The following is a 23790-nucleotide window of genomic DNA, read 5'->3' on the forward strand; positions in this document are numbered from 1 at the left end:
ATCTTTTAGTATCACTTGCATTTTCTACAGTGAGCATATATTTACCTTTCTAAATAGATAAACTAAAAAAAAAAAAAACAAAAAAAAAACCCAGAGATTGTATATTCAGTGCATGGCATCAAGAAGCAGAGATATGAAATGACTCACTCTAAGTCTCACATTAGTTAGCAACAGAACTAGTAGTAAAGCAAACGTTACCGTTGCTGTCACAAGCAGTATCCAAGCGATGAAAGAAAGGATTGGGTTTGTCTCCCATTTATATGCAGGATTACACTGAGCTGGTAATGCTCTTCCATTTAAAGAACAGCTAAGAAAAACCAGTTGAAAAACAGAGTAAAATAACCATGACATAAATCCCAAAGATCTTTACTAATCCAACTTTGCATTTTTGTATGATGATTAGAGAGTTCAATCTTTGTACCTATTATGTTCGCAAAACCCCATAGTGCAAAATGTCAGCAAAGGAACCTCAAATAATGTAATATGTTGTGCGTTTTCAACAAAAAGAAAAGATCATAGAACACCAGAATTTATAATTCATTCCTGGAAGAGATCTTTGTTTCATCTGGTCCATTTTAAAGATGAGGAAACTGATGCCCAAGATTAATTTCCTTAAGCTCTCAACAAAATATAGCACCTTGTTAAATTGTAATTGAAGTATTTTAGCATTAAAAGGAGTATAGAAAGCTTTATGTCTACCAGTTATGAATTTTATTCAATTATAAATATATTTGGCATCTGAAGCAGGAACTTAGCATGTCTTAGCAGGCTGCTAAGTTCCTGCTTCAGACGCCAAATAAATATTGTTTATTGGTGGCACTCTTTCCTTTTGTAGACAGTCCCTTCTTAACTTAAACTGTCTCTACCTCCATATCTGCATTACAGAACACAAATGATCTGACTTGTTGTCCGAGTTCCAAATGCAGACACTGAATTCTAAAAGAAAGTAGTATATTAATGTCATATTCCCTCCAAGACTTTTACCTGTAAGAAGTTAGATGATCATGGCATGAAGCAAAATAATATGACAATCACCTATATTAATGAGTTGAGACTTACAATTAAATAAAACAAATTTAATTAAAACTAAAATAAAACATGAGTAATACTGCCTGATATTTAGGCATAATTGGGGCAAGAGGAGTTTTAAAAACAAATCTTTGTCTTCTCAGCTTTTCTTTTCGATAGCCCAGTTACTCTAATCTTGCCCAGATGTCACAGGATTTAACTCTGATCTAGTGGGCTCAGTGACAGTGGTACCAATACCAGAGGTTCGTTTTTTGTTTTTTTTTTTTTTTCCTGCCAGGGTTGTGCTTCAGTTGGATATTAAGCCTAGGGAAGCAGAGAATCAGGCTAATGGTGATCTCAGGAAGAAAAAGACCAAATAGGTTGAGAAAAAGAAATCATTTGTTGTTTATCCATTAAAATAGGTAAGACTTAACAGTCCTTCAAGAAATCTGGAAACTAGAGAACTCCTGCAACATGGTCTCCCAATTTTTCTAGATATTCCTTGAAGTGAGTGAGCCTCTTGGATCATGTATGAATCAGCATGAGATGCTATAACAAAATACCATAGACTGAGTTGCTTAAGCAACAGATATTTATTTCTCACAGTCCTGGAGGCTGGGAAGTCCAAAATCAAGGTGACTGAAGATTCAGTTCCTGGTGAGGAAAAGCAGAGAGTAGTTACTCCCCTGGATGGGAAAGGACTAACAAGGCAACCAGTGCTTACTGTCATAGCAAACATTACCTATGAATGAAATCACCACATAGTATAATTCATGAGAAAACAGGGTGGCTTCCACCTCCCAGTGTTTCCACCATACAAATTCAAATAATTATTAAGTTGAAATAAAATTCTAGGATAGATTAAGTGGGTGGTATATGGAGAGGTTACAAAACATGTGGGGACTAAACTCTGATTTTTATCTTGCCCAAATTCCTATTTCCTATTTGAAGGGTCTGGGGAGTCATGCCATACAAATCATAAATTCATATCAGATGGGTATGATTTAACCCTGTGTGTCATAACTTACTTTCCAACCTGACTCTGGCATAACATTATGAGACAAGGAAGAAAATCAAAATATTTTACCCCAAAACATGTTTCTTTGCCATATTTTGAAATATTTGAAATGGCCCTGCAATGACCCCTCTGTTCTTTGTGGGGTAAAATTTACATCTTTAAACAATCTCTATTAACATAGAAGTCTTTCTTCCAGACCCTCCCAATCCTAAAGAGATTAACTAAGATCTGTATAAGAAATACTTGTCATCTATTGTTCTCTAAGGGCAGCCACTAGAAAACTTCAAAAAACTTTGGCCTCCACAGTCTTTTATCTTAACCTGAACATTCTCTTTTTATTGATCCCAGGTCTTCAAACAAACTCAACCAATTGTCAACCAGAAAAATGTTTAAATTCACCTATAGCCTGGAAGACCCCACTTCAAGTTGTCCTGCCTTTCTAAACCAAACCAATATGTTTCTTCAATGTATTTGATTGATGTCTCATGCCTCTCTAAAATGTATAAAATCAAGCTGCACTCTGGTCACCTTGGGACATGTTCTCTGGACCTCTTGAGGACTGTGTCATGGACCATGGTCACTCATATTTGGCTCAGAATAAATCTCTTCAAATATTTTACAGAGTTCAACTCTTTTCGCCGACACATGTTGACATAGGTTAATAGGCAGAGATGGGCTCCAAGCTCGGTGGGACTCGCCAGCCTGCTTTTGAGCACAAACCCTGCACATTCCTTTCTAATATTTAGCTAAACTTCACTAAGAGAATTTTGATGAAAGGTACTGAGGAAAGAAAAGGTAATTTTGAATTGGAGACACTACAGAGAAAGAAGGGCATACGTATAAGGCACTGAACAGCTAAAGGCTACAAGAAGGCATTTATGAGAAGAGAAAATTGAAGATGACCAGGAAGGAGTAGCAGAAGAAGAGAGAATCATGGGTGAAAGGGTTCAGATTCCACTGATGACTAGCCTGGCCCTCTTCCTATTTTAAATGAAGTGCAACACTCAAAAAACACTTGCCAAGAAGTCAGGACCCAGTAACTTTGATGTGCATTATGGTGCACAAAACCAGCAATAGAGAGAGAAGGAGGAGCTGGACTGGGAATCAGGAGACCTCAACATGATTTGGTGACTTGGGGAGGTAATCGTGTCTCTCTGAGGCCTAGTCCCCAAGTTGTACTCTCTCAGGCAGAATTTTTTAACCATGACACTATTTACATTTTGAACCATATCATTCTTTGCTGACGTGGCTCCTGTGCATTGTAGGGTGTTTAGCAGCACCCCTGGCCTCGACCCCTTCAGTAGTGATGAGCTAGAATGTCTTCAAACACTGTCAAATGTCCCATGGAGGGCAAAATCTCCCCCCAGTTGAGAACCACTCTTCTGTTATCTGTAAATCTTAAATTCTGTAATTTTATCTTTTTAATATGCCAAAGTAACACACAAAGAAGCAGTAAAGGGCACAATGTTTGAAGTCAGCGTTTTGGGGGTGAAATCTCTCTTTACCACTGGGGAATTACTTTGGGCGACTTAACTCATTTGTGAAATGAGACTGGTAATGCCTACTTCGTAGTGTTTATGAAGGGATTAATGTATGTGATGTGTCAAGAACAGCATCTTTCTCATGGTGTGCAATGTTTGGTGTACATGGAAGACCCTCTGATTTGCTTCCCCAAGTGGATCTTTGGGGATGCATAGAAGACACTTTTGATTTGTTTTCCTAAGCTAACTGTAATATTAAATCTGAGTACATATATACCATTATACATGACTATCCTGGGGAGGAAATGGAGGCTAAATTTTAAAACAGGAACTGGATTTATGCATTCATCTCTACATCTCCAAAACCTCAGCATAAGACCTGGCATACATGTGGGCATTCAATAAGCAGGTGCTGAGGAATGGAACAACTGATGGAAGAATGATGTCACACACTGATAATTAAGTGGTCTGCTTAAGATTCCAAAATGTCTAAAAGTGGGTAAAGACTTATGCACGTTTCTGATGCTATTCTTTATGCCAAAAGATAGAGAAATTATGTTAAAAATATAACCATATGCTTGAGAATTTTACAGAATAACATTACTCTGATATAAGAAGTAGTTATAAAAACAAACAACTCTATGGCCATATTTCTTGCAACACTGGGAAATCAATAGAAACAAACAACAATTTGTCTGCATCTGCAGTCTGTGTCCCACTCTCCACTGATGACACTGGATGCTTAAGCTTCAGTGGAGTTGTTCCAACTCTCTAACAGTTCTACAAAGGAAAATGGAAAAGCTGAGAAAAGAAACTTAAGGAATATAATTCTCCCAGCAATAAGGATTTTTATTGTCAATCTAAAAACAGCTGACACTGCCTGAAAGTAGGGCCATAAAAATAAAATACAGCAGACACCCTCCATTTGCCTACACTTGAAGGAAATGAGAAGTTCTCACAATTGTTATGGCAACTAACATTACTACATTTGGTAGTTTTTAACAAAGGAAAAGGGAAGACAAAATCTGCTGAGCCTTAAGATACCTCCTTGCTTTTCATGTTGAAACAGTTTAATTCAAGGACTTATACATGACAAATAGATCTTCATAATGAAAATGTAGTTCATCTTCGTATTTCTTACTTGAGTATCATTTTCAGCTACTTACAGGACTAGAAAAGCAACTCTTGCCCTAAGATGACTGGATTCATTTTATTTTCTACTTTCAAAACTAAAGCTATTTAGAGTCAAAACTTTGATTTCCTCTCCTATTGGTCTCCCCGTATATTCCAAATATTCACTAGTCTTCCCAAGATTTCTAGTCTTCCTCCTGCTGGAAGGAACGTTTCTCCCTACTTCCCTGAAAAATACAGTCTGCCAGGAGTTAAGTGCCTCAATTTGCTTCTTAAAAATATATGTTCATGTGTTCTCATTGTTCAACTACCACTTATGAGTGAGAACATGCAGTGTTTGGTTTTCTGAAACTGGTGATCAGCAGCTTCCCACTAAAAGTCAGAAGCTGGGTGAGTGGAGGCAAAATCATGGAGTTTAACTGGTGTATGACCTTCCTTTAGGAACACTCAACTGGTAAAGGAAAATGCCTCAAGTGAGCATGTGCACAACTTCAGTAAGCACACTGAACATGCAGCCCCTGCGAAGCGCTGTCAGGCCACTGTGCATGTGGACAGCCCACACCGAGGGAAGAATCAGGGGAGAAGGGATGCAACCCCCAGAAGCAAGCCAACATATAAAACCCTGAGTCAAAGTTCAAACCACACATGTGAATCAAGTGGCCCACTTGTCCCTCTTTCAAGTACATTTTCTTTTGTTCCTGCTCTAAAACTTTTTGATAAACTTTCACTCCTGCTATAAAAAAAATTATCTTCATTTCAGACCTTCTCAGATTAGCTAAATTTTATCTCATCTCCTTCTCAGGGATAATAATCCATCAAGTCTTCCCTTTCCTGCCCAAATGACCATCATCTCCTTTTCAATAGACTCTTCTTCAGCATGCAAATCTACTCAAATCTTTCTAAGCATAAAAACTTGTACCCTGCATGTCCCTCTAGCTTCCCTCTGGCAATTTCTTTATCCAGGAGTTCCTTAGGAGTTATCATCTGGAAAGAATAATTGTTATTCTTTTTCAATGCCTCAGTTCCAGCATGACCCTTCCCATTCTAATGAAGCCTCTAATCCCATTCACTGACGCCATTTTTGGGAAGATCAGTAACAATAGTAACAATCTTCAATTTTCCAAAATGCAGGTTATTCATGTGACAAATGAAAAACAATTAACTTGTAGGTATTATCAGGCATTCTCCCTCCCCAACCAAAGGTTTTTGGTTTTGACCTCTTCGTTTCTCTTACTTTTCCTTTGAAGAGAGTTCTAGATTTTACGATGTAGGGTCACGGAGAAAGAGGCAGAGTGTAAGATGAAGGGCAAAGAGCTACAGATGGTGAAGGAAATTTGAGAGGATGTTTCAAAAAAGGGCAGATATACTGAGAGAAGAACTAGACAAGAAGTTCAGAAATTTTGGTGTGGTGATAAATTCCCTCCATAATATTAGACAAATAAATAGAAAACTGGGTTGTTCTGAAAACTTTTTTTTAAGATGTGTTATTTTTATTATGACATTTGTCAGATAGTAGACAACTGCTACACTTAGCTTACCTGACTTCTCATCATTCTATGTGGAGAATTAAATCCTCCTCCTTGAAAGTTTTTAATTTGTATACTTCTGTAACTTTCTTGACCTCATCTTACATCTCTGGCATTCTTATTAATATCATGCATAAACTTTCTTCTTTCCTATCCAAGAAAGTCCATGATTGAAGACTTCACCAAAGCCATCCTCACCTTGCACTGAGAGGATAGTTGTTATGGGCTGAATCACATCCTCCTGAAATTTATATGTTGAAGTCCTAACCCTTCAGTATCTCAAAATGTGACTATATTTGGAGATAAGGTTCTTCAAAGAGGTGATTAAGTTAAAATATGGTCCTTAGAATGGGCCTTAATCCAGTCTAATTTCCTCCTTATAGAAGAAGAAATTCACAGACACAGAGACACCAGGAGTGTGGATACACGGAAAAAGAGGCCACATGAGGACACAGCAAGAAGGTGACCATCTGCAAACCAATGAGAGGGTCCTCAGAATAAAATCAAACCTGCCAAGACCTTGATCTTGGACTTCTAGCCTCCAAAACTGTGAGAAATTTCTGTTGTAGTCTGTGGTATTTTGTCATGGCAGCTCTAGCAAACTGATACAATGCTTATTTTGTGTGTGTGTTTGTGTGTGTGTGTGTGTGTGTGTGTGTGTGTGTGTGTGTGTGTTAGACCAAACACAGATTAAGTTCTGATTGAAGTCTGGTTTTATTTTATTTTATTTATTTTTTTCTCTTTTTTTCTTCTTCTTCTTCTTCTTCTTATTATTATACTTTAAGTTTTAGGGTACATGTGCACAATGTGCAGGTTAGTTACATATGTATACACGTGCCATGCTGGTGCGCTGCACCCACTAACTCATCACCTAGCATTAGGTATATCTCCCAATGCTATCCCTCCCCCCTCCCCCAACCCCACAACAGGCCCCAGAGTGTGATGTTCCCCTTCCTGTGTCCCTGTGTTCTCATTGTTCAATTCTCACCTATGAGTGAGAATATGTGGTGTGGTTTTTTGTTCTTGCGATAGTTTACTGAGAATGATGCTTTCCAATTTCATCCATGTCCCTACAAAGGACATGAACTCATCATTTTTTATGGCTGCGTAGTATTCCATGGTGTATATGTGCCACATTTTCTTAATCCAGTCTATCATTGTTGGACATTTGGGTTGGTTCCAAGTCTTTGCTATTGTGAACAATGCCGCAATAAACATACGTGTGCATGTGTCTTTATAGCAGCATGATTTATAGTCCTTTGGATATATACCCAGTAATGGGATGGCTGGGTCAAATGGTATTTCTAGTTCTAGATCCCTGAAGTCTGGTTTTAATTCTATATTATGAAACAGAATCATGGGATATTAAAGCTGGAAATTTTTTAGGGATCTAGTTTAGTAGAGTGGGGTTTTTTGTTTTCATTGTTGCAAAGGTCACTAGATTTGTTTGTAAAATTTATGAAAGCCAGAGCCCCTTAATCAACAATATGAATATGAGCACATATACATATATTTATGCGTATATTTTATTTCATTATAAACTGACTTTTTCACTTAAGCAATTTTTTTACTTTATGATTAAATAATTCTTCTCATTTTTCAGGCAAAAACTGATGACCACTTTCTGAAATAAAATGGAAAGAAATTGCATTGTGGAAACAAAAAGAAAAATAATTCTCCTCAATATGAAATCTCAAAGAAGCTGATTAAAAAGTTTTAGTTTTCTTTGACATGGCACAGAGAATGTATCTTGGATGCTCACTGGATTTCTGATTTTGCTGTTGCTTGGCAGCAAGAAATAGTGAAAAATCTAGCTCCCTGAATAAGATGACATTGTCATATTATACAGAATTAAAATTAGCATTACCCTCTTTGCCCCTCAAAGATAGAATTGTGTGAAAAAAAAAAAAACACACACAACGCATTCTCCAAGACCCTTCTGATAAATTCTACTCACATCATTTTCCCCAGTCAGTAAGGTCATCCTTGGCAAGTACTGCATCACTGATCCTGTCTATTTCAGCTTGAAAATAAAATAAATCCATATTTCAAAGTTAAGGTCATCAGAGCAGTGGTAACTTCCAAACACGTTTTTTCAGTACTTTGATATATCCAAATATTTCTGCCAATGGATAAAATGACAAAACTGTCACTCTCAACTCCAGGCTCTAGAAGAACTTCTGAAATTGAAAAGTGTATATGTTCCGCAGCTCCTATCCTCCTCTAGCAGAATAAAAAGGGCCAAAAGAACTTCTTGTTTACAAAAGCATTTGCAGGCAAATGGCAGGACCTTAAATCAGAAGATAATGCCTTATTCATTGGACCAAAATATCTACCAAGTAAGCCAACCATTGAATGTACTTCTCCTTGTGAGGTTCTTCTATGAATGAACTTTCTCATTCTCTCAAAAGTGAAACTTCTACTTAAAATTGAATCAAGCACTTAAAAAGGTGGCAAACCTCTTGGGACTTAAAAAAATTTTTTTTTGTTATGCTTGAATTTATGACAAAACTTCTTGAAAAGAAAATGATTTAAAAACCTGGCTTGGAGGAAATTGATCTCATTCATAACAGTAAACACTATTCTTTTCAAAACTGTTTGCTGGCTTGATCTGTGACACTGGTGTTTCTTCATATCAATGGCCATGAGAAGTCATATTGGTGTAACTTCACCAAAGCAAGAGACCCATTTGGAGTCAAAACTGTTTATGCCTCACTGGGGCACAATCATCTTAGGGTTTTTTGTTTTGTTTTGTTTTTGTTTTTGTTTTTGTAGGGTTTTGGTTTGTTTGGTTTTTGTTTTTCAGACGGAGTCTCACTCTGTCACCCAGGCTGAAGTGCAGTGGCATGATCTCGGCTCACTGCAACCTCCGCCTTCCAGGTTCAAGCGATTCTCCTGCCTCAGCCTCCCGAGCAGCTGGGATTACAGGCATGTGCCACCACATGTGGCTAATTTTTGCATTTTTAGTAGGGAGGGGATTTCACCATGTTGAGCAGGCTGGTCTCAAACTTCTGGCCTCAAGTAATCCACTCACCTGGGCCTCCCAATGTGTTGGGATTACAGGCGTGAGCCCCCACACCCAACCTTGTAGGGTTTTTGTTTCTTTGGTTGGTTGGTTGGTTTGGTTTTGGTTTTGTTTTCCCTAGACAAAGATTTACTCAGTGAAAAAAACTTTCACCATTTTGAAAGTATTTATGGCCATTGACATTTCTAAAAGTGTTTCATACATTATAACATTCTTTTGATAGTGTTGGTGTGCACAGAAATCAAGAAAATTGAGGTTTGACAGCACATAAAAATAATAGTAGTGTCACCTAATTGTATACAGGAAATGACATAGTTGTAAAATCCTGCTACTTCAGGATATTAGAAGAAATGTTAGCAATTCTGATATGTGTAATGTAATTTGTGAAAAGCATTGTTTCCATTTTATTCTGAGGCTACAATCACAAACTAGTGAAACACTTTCCAGAGAATAAGACTGTACGAAACGTTCACAATTTTATGTGGCCTCATGTGCTTAGCAATGTCATAGTAAAAACTTTATATATATACACACACTCACACACATAGTATATATATATATTATATATATACACACATACATAGTGTATATATATATACACACACATACACAGTATATATATTTATATATTCTCTCTATATATATATGTACACACACACACACACACACACACACACACTAAATAAAGCCACAAACCTCACCCCAATGTAAAAGAATCATCAGGAAAGCAAGCACATCACATGTGCTCATTAACCATCTTTTCTCAGTCATCATGCAGTATTGGCCATTTTTCCCTCACTGGCTCAGGCTTCTTGCAGTGATGAGCAGCAATGGTGTGACACTATTGTTTATACCTATCCACATTATTTTGCCATTGCCCACACTGTGGGTGAAGGCTGCCAGCATGTGCCAAGGTGTCTCTTTCCAAGCCCAAGAGAAAAGACACCTGCATCAGTGGAGGTTTTCTGCTGCTGCCAAAGCTTCTGGAGCTACTTAATATGGAAGCTATTGGCTCAGCCAGCAAATGCCAAAAGCAATCCAGGCCAGAGCTGTTTTCTCTGCTGAGGTGTATAAATTTCTTGCATTCTTGCTCTGAGTGACACTCGTGCTGTCAGTACTCTCTAGAGTGCATAGTAGATACACTCTTTCAGTTTTTCTTAGACCTCTAGGACTCAGATATGAATAGAGGTTAGGATTAAAGAACTATCTCACTAATACATTGTGATATATACAAAATTTGACCATACACATGTGCCTCACTCTCTACACATCTGTTTCTTTCTGTGCAATCTCCTGATGCACCTGCCTAGTCCTATGGGTAACACAGGTAGACTCAAGCAAGATATCATATTATGTTATTAACCTGGTTTGGGGCTTATTTCCTGGTAGACACACACCACTCACTGCTCATTGCTTTCAGTTTAACACCATTAGGAAAATATTCCTTGAGCAGCTAAACCTTACTGAGCTTTAGACAAATGGTAATTTGTCCATAAATTGACACTAAACAACAGGAAATTATTCACTATTTTTGCCACTCACATTCAGACACACACGTATACACAATTACCAAGTTATTTGTTCTCACAATACCTACAATTGATCTATTCCATGTTTTTTAATTGCCTTAACCACAATCATTACAGAAAACCACTTTACTTCCTAAAGCATTGTTTCAAGAAAAGACATCAGCATCTACTCAGTTAGGAAATTAAAATCCTAGGAGCCATCTTATTTTCTCCACCTCCCTTATTCATCATACCTAATAGATTATGTCAACACTTTCTTTGAATTATCTCTCAGCTCTATTCTCTTCAGTCTTTTACATTCTGTCTCCACCTTCATCACGACTTGTTTGGATATTTCAATGGCCAGCTAGATCTCCCTGTATCTCTCACCACACTCTTTCTTTCCACTTTCCATACCGTTGCCACAAAATTTCTAAAACTGGTAACTTCAGATTTTGTTTTACCTTAGTCATCTTTGTCCCTACTTGGACAATACCTGGTATATAGTAGCAACATAGTAATTGTTATCCACTAGGTAAATGTTCAACAAGAAATGCTCAGCTAATGCAGACACTTTCATGAACAAGTTTGAATTCACTGGTCTTTAGTAGACATCCCATTCTTTGCCCATCTACAACTTTCTGATATTAAATTGCCAGAATCAGCCATGACTGCTCTTTCCCCTGTGAGCTGGAAATACTTCTAATGTAACCAGAAGCTTCCAGGTTTCAAATGTGGTATCTTAAGAGAAGTTTGAGTGTAGGGGCTGAGCTGGGATATCTGCTCTGCTCTAATCCTGCAGAGGCATGTCCTGAATAAGCACTGTGATTCACAAAAGATAGTAACTTGCCCAATAACATGATCCTCAAACTATGCAAACCAGCTGCCATTCAGGTTGGAGATAAAGCTCTGAGGCAGCAGCATCCTTTCATTCATTCATCCTTTCCAACCTAGTAGAAAGGAAGCAGGGCAGTGCCATAGAGATTCCTAGAGTAATAAGAAATATAAACTTATTGTACTCATTATTTACCTTACTCTTATGACTCTTATTGAGGTATAATCCTGCATAGAAATACAGAAACTGTATGTTCTTTCTGGCTTTCTTGTCAGGATGTTACATTCTCTCTAGGAATGACAAACTAGAGTTATTTTTAAAATTTTGTACTGCTAAATCATACTTTGAAAATATTTTGTATTGAGGGAGTTTTGTTAGCTAGTTGAGCTGGAGATGAATGGCTACTTGAGTAACTAGAAACTAGAAACCATACTAACAGCTAGGAATTACTAATGTAAAGAACACCTATGCTCTCAATGACTAGTATCCATTTGATTCCATTGACAAGCAGAAGTTTTCACTTTGTAAGTAGAAAAGGATAGAGGAACTTTGGCTGGAGTCAGGGCATCAGGAGAGGGAGGAGGAGGACACAGGGGATTCCATGGTATCTATCCTCAACCTATTATTTGGGATTGTTTTAGTACTTCTATGGATAGAGAGACTGAGGTGGGATCTGAAAATATCTTGAAGTTTGGGGCACAAGTAAAGCTGCTTTGTATCTAGGAGACAGAGTGGGGCATAAAGTAGGTAAGGAAGCCATTCACCATATTCCACATGGAACCATGAATTGCTCAGGTGTCTTGAGAATTAGAAGTTTGAAAGCAATTAAAACAATGACTTTGACCTTTACACTGATTCTCATGATGGGTATAAACAACAGTGAAGCTTCCAGAAGCAACTCGGAACAAATCAGAAGTGAACAAGTAAAAATTGAAGTAGAAAAGAACTCAAAGGATACTGTTGTGAATTCATCTGATAGCTGGCTTGGGGCCCAAGACAGACTCCCTCTGAGAGAATCTCATAAATTATCAGGAGACACTTTGAGGATGCTACTTGTAGTCAGTCGTCCAATGGGAAAGCATCCCATTACACTTTGAGTATAAAAAGAAAGTGCTCTCTTCCTTACAGTCACAAGCTATAAGGCCTAGAATATTTGAGTTATGTGTATGGGACAATGTACACTCTGGATTTAGCATAAAAGAATCACAGAATCCTAAGCATAAACATAATTGGAGTGAGTTAGAAGACAAGGAGGACATTGTCGCCAAACTGCTTGAAAACAATTTAAACTTGGGTTGTTTTTATATAAAAGCATACGTGTTTGTGTGTGTGTATGAGTGTTTATATGTAAGAATAATAAAGTAATATGTCATGAACTAGTAATAATGAATAATACAATGTATTGCACCTAAAGTTAAAATTAAAAAATAATAAAAAGATGACTTGAGGCCTATTAGCATAATTGAAATTTCATTGTTTGCTTTCATATATTATAGAGTTATTCCATCATAAACATAAGTATTGCTTTCATGATAAGGATCAATTCCATAGAGGTATATACGAAATGAAACGTGTGACCTAGGGGACAGGGGGCAAATAAAGTAGGCAGGGAAGCCATTCCCCATACTCCACAGAGAGACATGAATTGCTCAGGTGTTTTGAAAATTAGTAGTTTGAAAGCAATGAAAACAGCAACTGATCTTTACTTGATGAGTATAAACAGCAGTGAAGCCCCCATAAGCAACTCAGTACGAATCAGAAATGAACAACTAAAAATGAAGTAGATGAGAACGAGAAGGATACTGTGTTGTGAATTCAACTGATAGCTGGCTTAGGGCCCACGAGAGACTCCCTCTGAGAGAATCTTATTTTAACAATGCATGGTAGAAATGTTGGAATTGAAAATGAAAATAATGTACATGTCCCAAAGTATTCAAATTAGAGTTTTTAGCAGCATTTATTGCTTGGCTCTTTTTTCCTACACCTCTTTTTACATATTTTAATTAAAATGTCTTCTGTTTCTTCATAAATTTTTCATAGTTAACATTGCCCTTTGAACAATATTAGTGAAAAGTTGCATATGATTTTTTTTGTTATAATTACCTATACTTTCTTTTTATTATTATTATTATACTTCAAGTTTTAGGGTACATGTGCACAACGTGCAGGTTTGTTACATATGTATACATGTGCCTTGTTGGTGTGCTGCACTCATTAACTCATCATTTAGCATTAGGTATATCTCCTAATGCTATCCCTCCCCCCTCCCCCCACCCCACAACAGGCCCCAGAGTGTGATGTTCCCCTTCCTGTGTCCGTGTGTTCTCATTGTTCAATTCCTACCTATGAGTGAGAACATGCGGCGTTTGGTTTTTTTGTGCGTGCGATAGTTTGCTGAGAATGATGCTTTCCAGCTTCATCCATGTCCCTACAAAGACATGAACTCATCATTTTTTATGGCTGCATAGTATTCCATGGTGTATATGTGCCACATTTTCTTAATCCAGTCTATCATTGTTGGACATTTGGGTTGGTTCCAAGTCTTTGCTATTGTGAATAGTGCTGCAATAAACATACATGTGCATGTGTCTTTATAGCAGCATGATTTATAGTCCTTTGAGTATATACCCAGTAATGGGATGGCTGGGTCAAATGGTATTTCTAGTTCTAGATCCCTGAGGAATCGCCACACTGACTTCCACAATGGTTGAACTAGTTTACAGTCCCACCAACAGTGTCAAAGTGTTCCTATTTCTCCACATCCTCTCCAGCACCTGTTGTTTCCTGACTTTTTAATGACTGCCATTCTAACTGGTGTGAGATGGTATCTCATTGTGGTTTTGATTTGCATTTCTTTGATGGCCAGTGATGATGAGCATTTTTTCATGTGTTTTTTGGCTGCATAAATGTCTTCTTTTGAGAAGTGTCTGTTCATATCCTTTGCCCACTTTTTGATGGGGTTGTTTTATTCTTGTAAATTTGTTTGAGTTCATTGCAGATTCTGAATATTAGCCCTTTGTCAGATGAGTAGGTTGCAAAAATTTTCTCCCATTTTGTAGGCTGCCTGTTCACTCTGATGGTGGTTTCTTTTGCTGTGCAGAAGCTCCTTAGTTTAATTATATCCCACTTGTCAATTTTGGCTTTTGTTGCCATTGCTTTTTGTGTTTTAGACATGAAGTCCTTGTCCATGCCTATGTCCTGAATGGTATTGCCTGGGTTTTCTTCTAGAGTTTTTATGATTTTAGGTCTAACATGTAAGTCTTTAATCCATCTTAATTTTTGTATAAGGTATAAGGAAGGGATCCAGTTTCAGTTTTCTACATATGGCTACCCAGTTTTCCCAGCACAATTTATTAAATAGAGAATCCTTTCCCCATTGCTTGTTTTTCTCAGGTTTGTCAAAGATCAGATAGTTGTAGATATACAGCATTATTTCTGAGGGCTCTGTTCTGTTCCATTGGTCTATATCTCTGTTTTGGTACCAGTACCATGCTGTTTTGGTTTCTGTAGCCTTGTAGTATAGTTTGAAGTCAGGTAGTGTGATGCCTCCAGCTTTGTTCTTTTGGCTTAGGATAAGAAATAACTAAGATCAGAGCAGAACTGAAGGAAATAGAGACACAAAAAGCCCTTCAAAAAATCAATGAACCCAGGAGCTGGTTTTTTGAAAAGATCAACAAAATTGATAGACCACTAGCAAGACTAATAAAGAAGAAAAGAAAGAAGAATCAAATAGACGCAAGAAAAAATGATTTTTTTAATACGTGTGGTAAGTTTCAGCACAGAAAGAGGTAAATAAATCAACAGGAAAAAACCTGAGGCTTCTGGATTCAGAGCTTCTATCTGGTAGGTACCAGCAAAGGCAGATAATTTCTCAGTTATTCTAATCAAATTATATTATTCCCCCACATAATGCCCCTGTTCACACACATACACACCATCACAGCCACTGCCATTGCCTCTATATTGTAAAATGCCACTGGTACATTTCCTGTACAGGGGAAGGTTGCGCAAATGCTCAGAATAGGGCACTATAGGGCTTCGTGTACCTCAAGGTCACTTCAGGAGAATCTTCTGGATAAGCACCAATAACCTAAAATGGCCCTTGGAGTGGCAACAAGTAGTTTTCGAGAGCTTGTTCTTCCTGCCAGTGACTTGAGTCAAGTTTTGGCAACATCTTCCAAGGGCTTAGAAACCTCTAAGAAAAGCTTCACTAGCATTTGCCAGCTTTGCTTACAATGCATCAACAAGCACCTGGGCATCAATTCACTGTGTTTTGGGGAGATTTATGTTCCTTTCCCCCACTGGGTGGCCATTAAATGTGACTTCATTTTGGCTACAAATTTATTTTCTTCCATGTTCTGGCCCTAAATGAATTATTGACTTTATTAACCTATTATTTAAAACAAACATTTACATTTGTACAACAAAGATATATTTCTAAGACCTAGGATTAAAATTCATGCTCATTGAGAATAAATGCACATATACATTATGCTATGACATAATGACATATTACAGAAAAAAAAAACTTGAGAAATGACATCATTTATTATTTTTATTTATTTTTACTTTTGAGATGGAGTCTCGCTCTGTCGCCCAGGCTGGAGTGCAGTGGTGAGATCTCGGCTCACTGCAAGCTCCGCCTGCCGGGTTCACGCCATTCTCCTACCTCAGTCTCCCAAGCAGCTGGGACTACAGGCGTGCGGAGAAATGACATAATTTATGTGACAGTTCTGCATACTATCAGATCTGATACTATCAAAAAGTGTGTGGTTTTATTTTTTCAAAAAATGATAAGTTATGTGTCTTTATTTTTACGTCTTTTAATTTTGAAAAAAAAATTAAATTTGCAGAAAGGCTGCAAGAATTGTCCGTTTTGATTCACCTAGAAGCCCTATTGGAGTTTCAGTGACTGCTCCAGTAATGTCCTCTATGAAATGATCCAATACAGGGTCACATGTTGCATCTAGCTGTCATGTGTCTTTAGTCTCTCCTTCAATCCAGGACTGCTGGAGTAAACTGCTTCCCTGAGAATTTGCCTTTCTCATGAGGGTTCCAGCCGCTGTCATGCCACTATCTCTTATATACCTTCTTCCTGTGAATCAAAACTTCACACAAGGTCACTTCCTTATTCATCCCTTGACCCCTATCCCCAGCTACCATCAGCACTCAGGCCTGCTTCATGGGTTTCGACTGAATTATTTGCATTATACTGTCTTCTTGTAAAGGGTGTTGAGCTGTGATCTGGCTAGCAGTTAAACTACTGGCAGATTCCCCTTGATCCTGAAGAGTTTGTTTTATGCTTTGTTAAAGAGGGTCCATTGTCACTTAGAGCTTGGTCCTAGGCTCTGGCCCTCATCTTATTTTCTAGTGATTATTTCTAAATATGACCTTTCTGAGTACCAGCTAAATGTCTCAGGTGTGTAAGGCCTTGTCATTCTGCCTGGTCCTGAATACTAAAATCTCCCGCACTGCCTAACCTCTGGTATTTCCCTTTAGCTATCAGCCCTGGAGCAGGTGCTGTCAGCTAGGCCTCACAGTCCTGCCCTGTGCAAGACACCATGAACCTGGGGTACACCTTGCATGTTTCCCTTCTTAGAAACATCTACACTGCCTATAGTCCAATCCTAGAAAACAGATGCATCATATATTTTGTCCAGTTTTGTAGTTGTTCACAGTGGGAGTGTAATTTTGCCACATGCTATTCTGCGTTGCCTAAAAGCAGAATCAAGTACGTATTTAAAGGTAAAATTAATTTAATACGTGAAAATACAGTCAGATACACTGAACATAAATTAAATTGAAGTACACATGTTTGGAATTTAAAAAAGGGTCTTAGTAAATGAATGTGAAAATGCTTTTAAAAATATTAAGCACATTTGAATGACTGCAGCAATACTTTATTTAGCGCAGCTACATAGTTAGGATTCTTCCTCACACTGATCAGCCAGTATGATAGAATTTACTCTCATGCAAATGAATACTCAGCCACTTTATTGCACTTTCTTCCATTTCCATTACACTTTCTAATCTCTTTATTTTGTTTACTACACAAAAGTCCCTTTTAGTGCGATTACATCCTATTATCTGAAGACACTTTCATTATTTTGCAAAGAATAAGCAATCATGGGTACTGCATGGGTTGCATTAAAATGCCAGCTTTACTGAGTGGAGTGAGTAAATTCTCAGGTTGAGGTAAGTCATATGCAAGTCCTAGCAAAATCCACCATTAAAACAATTGTAAAGAATGCAGAAACATAAAGTCATCAACCAACAAACCCTAACTATACATTGATTTGAATAAATGGCATTGTAGATACAATTCTGTAAGTACCATGTCATGTTAACTGAGACAGCACTAATTCATTTAGCACTGCCATTTCTAAGAATGCATTTACACCACTAAGTTCAGCACAACTAAATTATTATTAATATACATCTTACTCTGGAAAATATCATCTTTAAATTCCGTTAGACTTTTGCTTTAAGTGTTCCAAAGAAAGGTAGAATAAATTATGGAAATTGATAATGACATTAAACGGTTATATACCCTATATACATGCATAATTGGTTCATTTTTAAGCATCAGTTTTATCACATATCATGGTTGAAATGGATTTGCAGGCTTACTATTGGAAGACAGTGCCAAGGATTGGAAGAATAAAGGCTGGAAGATTGCCCTAATTTAGCTAGAGGTGAGATGTGAGGTGTGTTTGCCCTTTTGCATGCATGACCCCTAAGGTTTTCATTAACGCAAGAAGAAACCTCCATCTATGACTCTGATTATCCACACACTACAGATAACAGAACACACTATGGCAGGAAGCTCATTTTTGTCATGTAGCCACTTAAGACTCTCAATTACTTCTAAGTTTTCAGTAAGATGAAAGATAAAAACCACTGTTCCTTCAGGAGATACAGATCATACTAAATAGTTTTCACTGGAAATTAGTTTAGCACAGAAGTCTGTGTCACTCAGCAGTGCAGAATGTAAGCAACATGCAAAGGACTCTCCTCAGAAACCATGAGGACGTCTCCATGGTTAGGAATTAAATTCAGCAGTAGTTAATGAAAAGCCTACAAGGACAGCTTACTCAAATGGGGAATTATTTTTTCCATGTAATCAAAGTACATAAAAAGGAAATCAAGGGGATTCAACTATTCAAGAAAGTGTTTATGGTCTTGGAGTCTCTTCTCCTATCAAAAGATGGCTACCCTACCTCCAAGCGTGTCTATATTCTGGGCAGGAAAGTTGAAGAATAAAGGGCAAAAGACAAAGGCCAAAGAAGCAAGCAGGCCTGTCCCCTTTAAGTAGCCCTTTCTCCCTTAAACAGCTACTTCTGAGTGTATCTCATTGACCAGAGTTGTGTCAAGTCATCACCCCTAATGGCAATGAAAAGGGAGGTTGAAAGATAAAGTACTTAAATATATGTGTTCTATTATTAAACAATAGGAGAATCATTATTGGATAGGCAACTAGCAATTGCCTGTTCTGTGTCTTTTAGATTTTTTTTTTGCATTTCATTTTTTGTGTTTGATTTAATCTTATTTATCTCTGCAAGATCAATTGAAATGTTATTTTATTAACTCCCTAGCTACTGCAAATTCCAAACTATATATTAGTCTACTTCCTTCCTTAGATGTTAGAAAATAAACGTAAATTGAAAGCTATATGTGACACAAAAATTTACGTTTCAATAGGAGTGACAATTATTAATAATAGTAAAAACAGGGGAATACTAATTAATAATGACTTAATAATTATTAAAATAATACTATGGGCTTTTTAAACAGTAGACTCTGAAAATTAGATATAAAACCATCTGAGCAATATAAACCTTAGTAGAGGTAGTTCAAAAGTTAATACATACTCATATGGAACAAAGTAAAATCTTAGGCATATGGACTGGAGTAACAGCAAAACGTGAGCTCAACATTACTATCACAGGAATTAAACACGCCATGACAAAAAAGATTAATGAGATTGCTCTGAGGAGAACCACCTGTCTAAGACCTTCTCTAGGTAAGAAGCAACCAGCATTAGCTGGATTCTCTGAGGAACCTCCTCTGTGCTGCACAAAATTTTTTTGGAAAGGATTAATGAAGGTGAAACACATGAGAAATGCTGGTTCCCGAGCACATGGAAACCTATAAGTATTCATTCAAGTTGATCAATAGCTGCAGATCCTATATTATACATCATGGACACTAGGTTATTTGATTACTCCTTTCTCTTACTCCACTGAATAAAAAACACTTTTCTGGTGAAATTTAGATATTCAATAACCAGGCAGTTAAAGTTAGCAATAACATGACAGTATGAGATATGATGGCACATGACAACAAAAGCCTATTTTCAAAGAATATAATTTAGCACCATAAAACTATCAATGCTTTTCAGCGAAAGAATTTGTTCAGTATCAAGATTGTTTTGGAATACTTAAAAAAATGCAGAAGTAGATATCCTCCTATTAAATATACTACTGGAAGTTCTGGCCAGGGCAATCAGGCCAGAGAAAGAAATAAGGGGCATTTAAATAGGAAGAAGGAAAGTCAAACTCTCCCTGTTTGCAGATGACATGATCCTATATCTAGAAAATCCCATTGTCTCAGTCCCCCAAATCTTCCTAAACTGATAAACTTCAGCAATGTCTAAGGATACCAAATCAATGTGCAAAAACCACTAGCATTCCTATACACCAACAACAGCAAGCCAAGAGCCAAATAATGAATGAATCCCATACATAATTGCCCCCAAAAGAATAAAATACCCAGCAATACAGCTAACCAGGGAGGTGAAAGATCTCTATAAGGCAAACTACAAACCACTGCTCAAAGAGATCACAGATGACACAAACAAATGGAAAAACATTCCATGCTCATGGATAGGAGGAATAAATATTAAAATGGTCCTACTGCCCAAAGCAATTTATAGATTTCATGCTATTCCCATTAAACCACAACTGACATTCTTCACACAACTAGAAAAAACTATTTTAAAATTCTATTTTAAACATCTATGAAACCAAAAAAGAGTCCAAATAGCCAAGGCAATCCTAAGCAAAAAAAAAAAAAAAGCTGGAAGCATCATACTACTTGACTTCAAAATGTACTACAGGGTGACAGTAACCAAAACAGCATGGTGCTGGTACAGAAACAGACACATAGACCAATGGAACAGAACAGAGAACCCTGAAATAAGACTCCACACCTACAACTATCTGATCTTGGACAAACCTGACAAAAACAAGCAATGGGGAAAGGATTCCCTATTCAATCAGTGGTGCTGGGATAACTGGCTAGCCATATGAAGATGATCAAAACTGGACCCTTTTCTTACACACTGTATACAAAAATTAACTAAAAATGGATTAAAGACTTAAATGTAAAACCCAAAACTATAAAAACCCTGGAAGACAACCTAGGCAATACCATTCAGAACACAGGCACAGGAAAAGATTTCATGATGAAGATGCCAAAAGCAATTGGAACAAAAGCAAAAATTCACAAATGGGATCTAATTAAACTAAAGAGCTTCTGCACAGCAAAAGAAACTATTAACAGAGTAAACAGAAAACTTACAGAATGGGAGAAAAATTTTGCAAACTATGCATCTAACAAAGGTCTAATATCAAGCAACTATAAGAAACTTAAATTTACAAGAAAAAAGTCAAACAACTCCATAAAAAGTGGGCAAAGGACATGAACAGACACTTTTCAAAAGAAGACATACATGTGGCCAACAAGCGTATGAAAAAAAGCTCAACATTACTGATTATTAGAGAAATGCAAATGAAAATCACAATGACAGTAAGATACCATCTCACACCAGTCAGAATGACTACTATTAAGAAGTAAAAAAATAAAATAAAATAAAAAAGATGTTGGCAAGGTTGTGGAGAAAGAGGAATGCTTATACACTGTTGGTGGGAGTGTAAATTAGTTCAGCCATTGTGGAAGACAGTGTAGCAATTCTCAAAGATCGAAAGACAGAAATACCATTTGACCCAGCAATCCCATTACTGTGTATATATCCAAAGGAACACAAATCATTCTATGATAAAGACACATGAAAGCGTATGTTCATTGTAACTCTGTTCACAATAGCAAAGGCATGGAATCAACTTAAATGCCTATAAATGATAGGCTGGATAAAGAAAATGTGGTACATATACACCATGGAATACTATGCAGCCATGAAAAAGACAGATCATGTCTTTTTTAGGGACATGGATAGAGCTGGAGGCCATTATCCTTAGCAAACTAATAAGAACAGAAAACCAAATATCCCATGTTCTCATTTAATTGAGATCTAAATGATGAGAACACATGGACACATAGAGGGGAACAACAGGCACTGAAGCCTTTTGGAGAGTGGAGGGTGGGAGGAGGGACAAGATCAGGAAAAACAACTAATAGGTACTATGCATAATACCTGGGTAATGAAATAATCTGTACAACAAACCCATGACACAAGTTTACCTATGTAACAAACCTATACTTGTACTCCTGAACTTAAAAGCATAAAATAAATAATTAAACACATATTTTTAAAATACTAAAAAAAAGAAAACTATACTTGCCACATTAAAATAACATAAATCTGGACAATCTAAATTCTAAAATGCATACAAATAAATCCAGAGGAATTTCAATGGGATGAATGGCTAACAGATAATAGTCTACTCTGTCTTATGTTTTTAATTTAATTATCAAGAAAGTCTATGGTGTGGTTGATTTATTAACCACATATTAAAAGCTATTTTACGTTTATTGATTTTTTTAAAGATGAAAAATATCTGCAGAAGGATGATACCAATGAGAATTAACTTTATTCTGATAGCAAATTCTCAAAAAGCTCAGGATTTTGAAGCACCAAATATATCTGAAAGCTAGCATGAAGGGTGAGGCTGAACAAAAGAGGTTTGGTGGATAATTTGCCTCAGGAGTTTGAAACAAGATCCCCTTCATCTTTCTGACACTGTTTCTTCCCCACCTAGGAAGATCAGGTTAACCAATTAGAGAGTTTGAACATGAGAGCTATGGACCTAGGTACACCAGGCAAAATTGCAGGCCAACATGTGGCCATACTGAGAACAACGGAGTCTATAAAATTCTGTATTGGGAGCAAAGAGAACCTACCCTGTGATCCCAGGCTACTGATAGTAAGACAAACCCCAAGAATAAGAAGGGAGGATTTGACTCTAAAAAATAATAATAATAACCAATCCAAAAGAAAAGACATATAAATACTAACATTTTTTGTTTCCCCAATGAGAAAGTCTATCAGTCACTCAATCACCCTATATTGCAGCCACTTAATGACAAGCCTCAGCCACGCACACAATTTCCAAAAAGATTTTTAGTGTCTCACGCTTAAAACTCTCAGCCTGTATCAAAACATCTCATGTGCCATGTAAATATATACACCTACTATGTACTGACAAAAATTAAAAATGAAATTTTAAAAAGGCAAAAACTGTCAGCTTAGGATCATTACATATTCAAGGAAAGCCTCTAATAGGAAAGACAGACTAAAACCAACAAAAGGCAAAAGAAACTTTAGGAAGAAATAAACTTCAAAAATATTAGCAATTAATGACATTAGATCATACAACATTGAATCAATAAAATAATATCAAGGGGATATGAAAAAGAAAATATAACAGGTCAAAAAACAAAACAGCTATTAGAAATTAACACTGCCATAGCAAAATATTTAAAAATCCAATGGAAGAGATGGAAAATAAAATCAAGCTAATCTCCTGGAAAATTGAACAAAAAAGTCAAAGAAATGGAAAATAAGAAATAAATTGTAAGAAAATAAAATCAGTTTAGGAGATTCAACCTCCCTCTCATGAAAGTTCCACAAAGTGAGAAGAGACAAAACAAACAGAAAAGTTTTCAAAGAAGCAATATAAGAAAATAGTTTAGAAATGAATAAGCAATTTCCACATTAGAAAATAAGCTGACTGAAAAGAAGAGATAATGAAAAAAGATACAGCAAGCACAATGTTGTAAAAATTGAAAATAGAACATACAGAAGATATCAAAAGCTTACAGAGATTACATAAAAGGATACAGTTTTCAGAATAAAATTGCTCTCTGCTGCAGGAATATGGAAGACTGAAGACATTGAAAAATGCCTTCAAAATTCTGAGGCAAAACTACTTCCAACCTAGAATTTGTTATGTAGCCAAAATACTGCATCAAATGAAAAGTCAAAATTACATCATGTTTACTCATGTAAGATCTAAA

The sequence above is a fragment of the Gorilla gorilla genome, chromosome 15, assembly GCF_029281585.2.
Source record: "Gorilla gorilla gorilla isolate KB3781 chromosome 15, NHGRI_mGorGor1-v2.1_pri, whole genome shotgun sequence".
In the NCBI taxonomy this organism is placed as follows: Eukaryota; Metazoa; Chordata; class Mammalia; order Primates; family Hominidae; genus Gorilla; species Gorilla gorilla.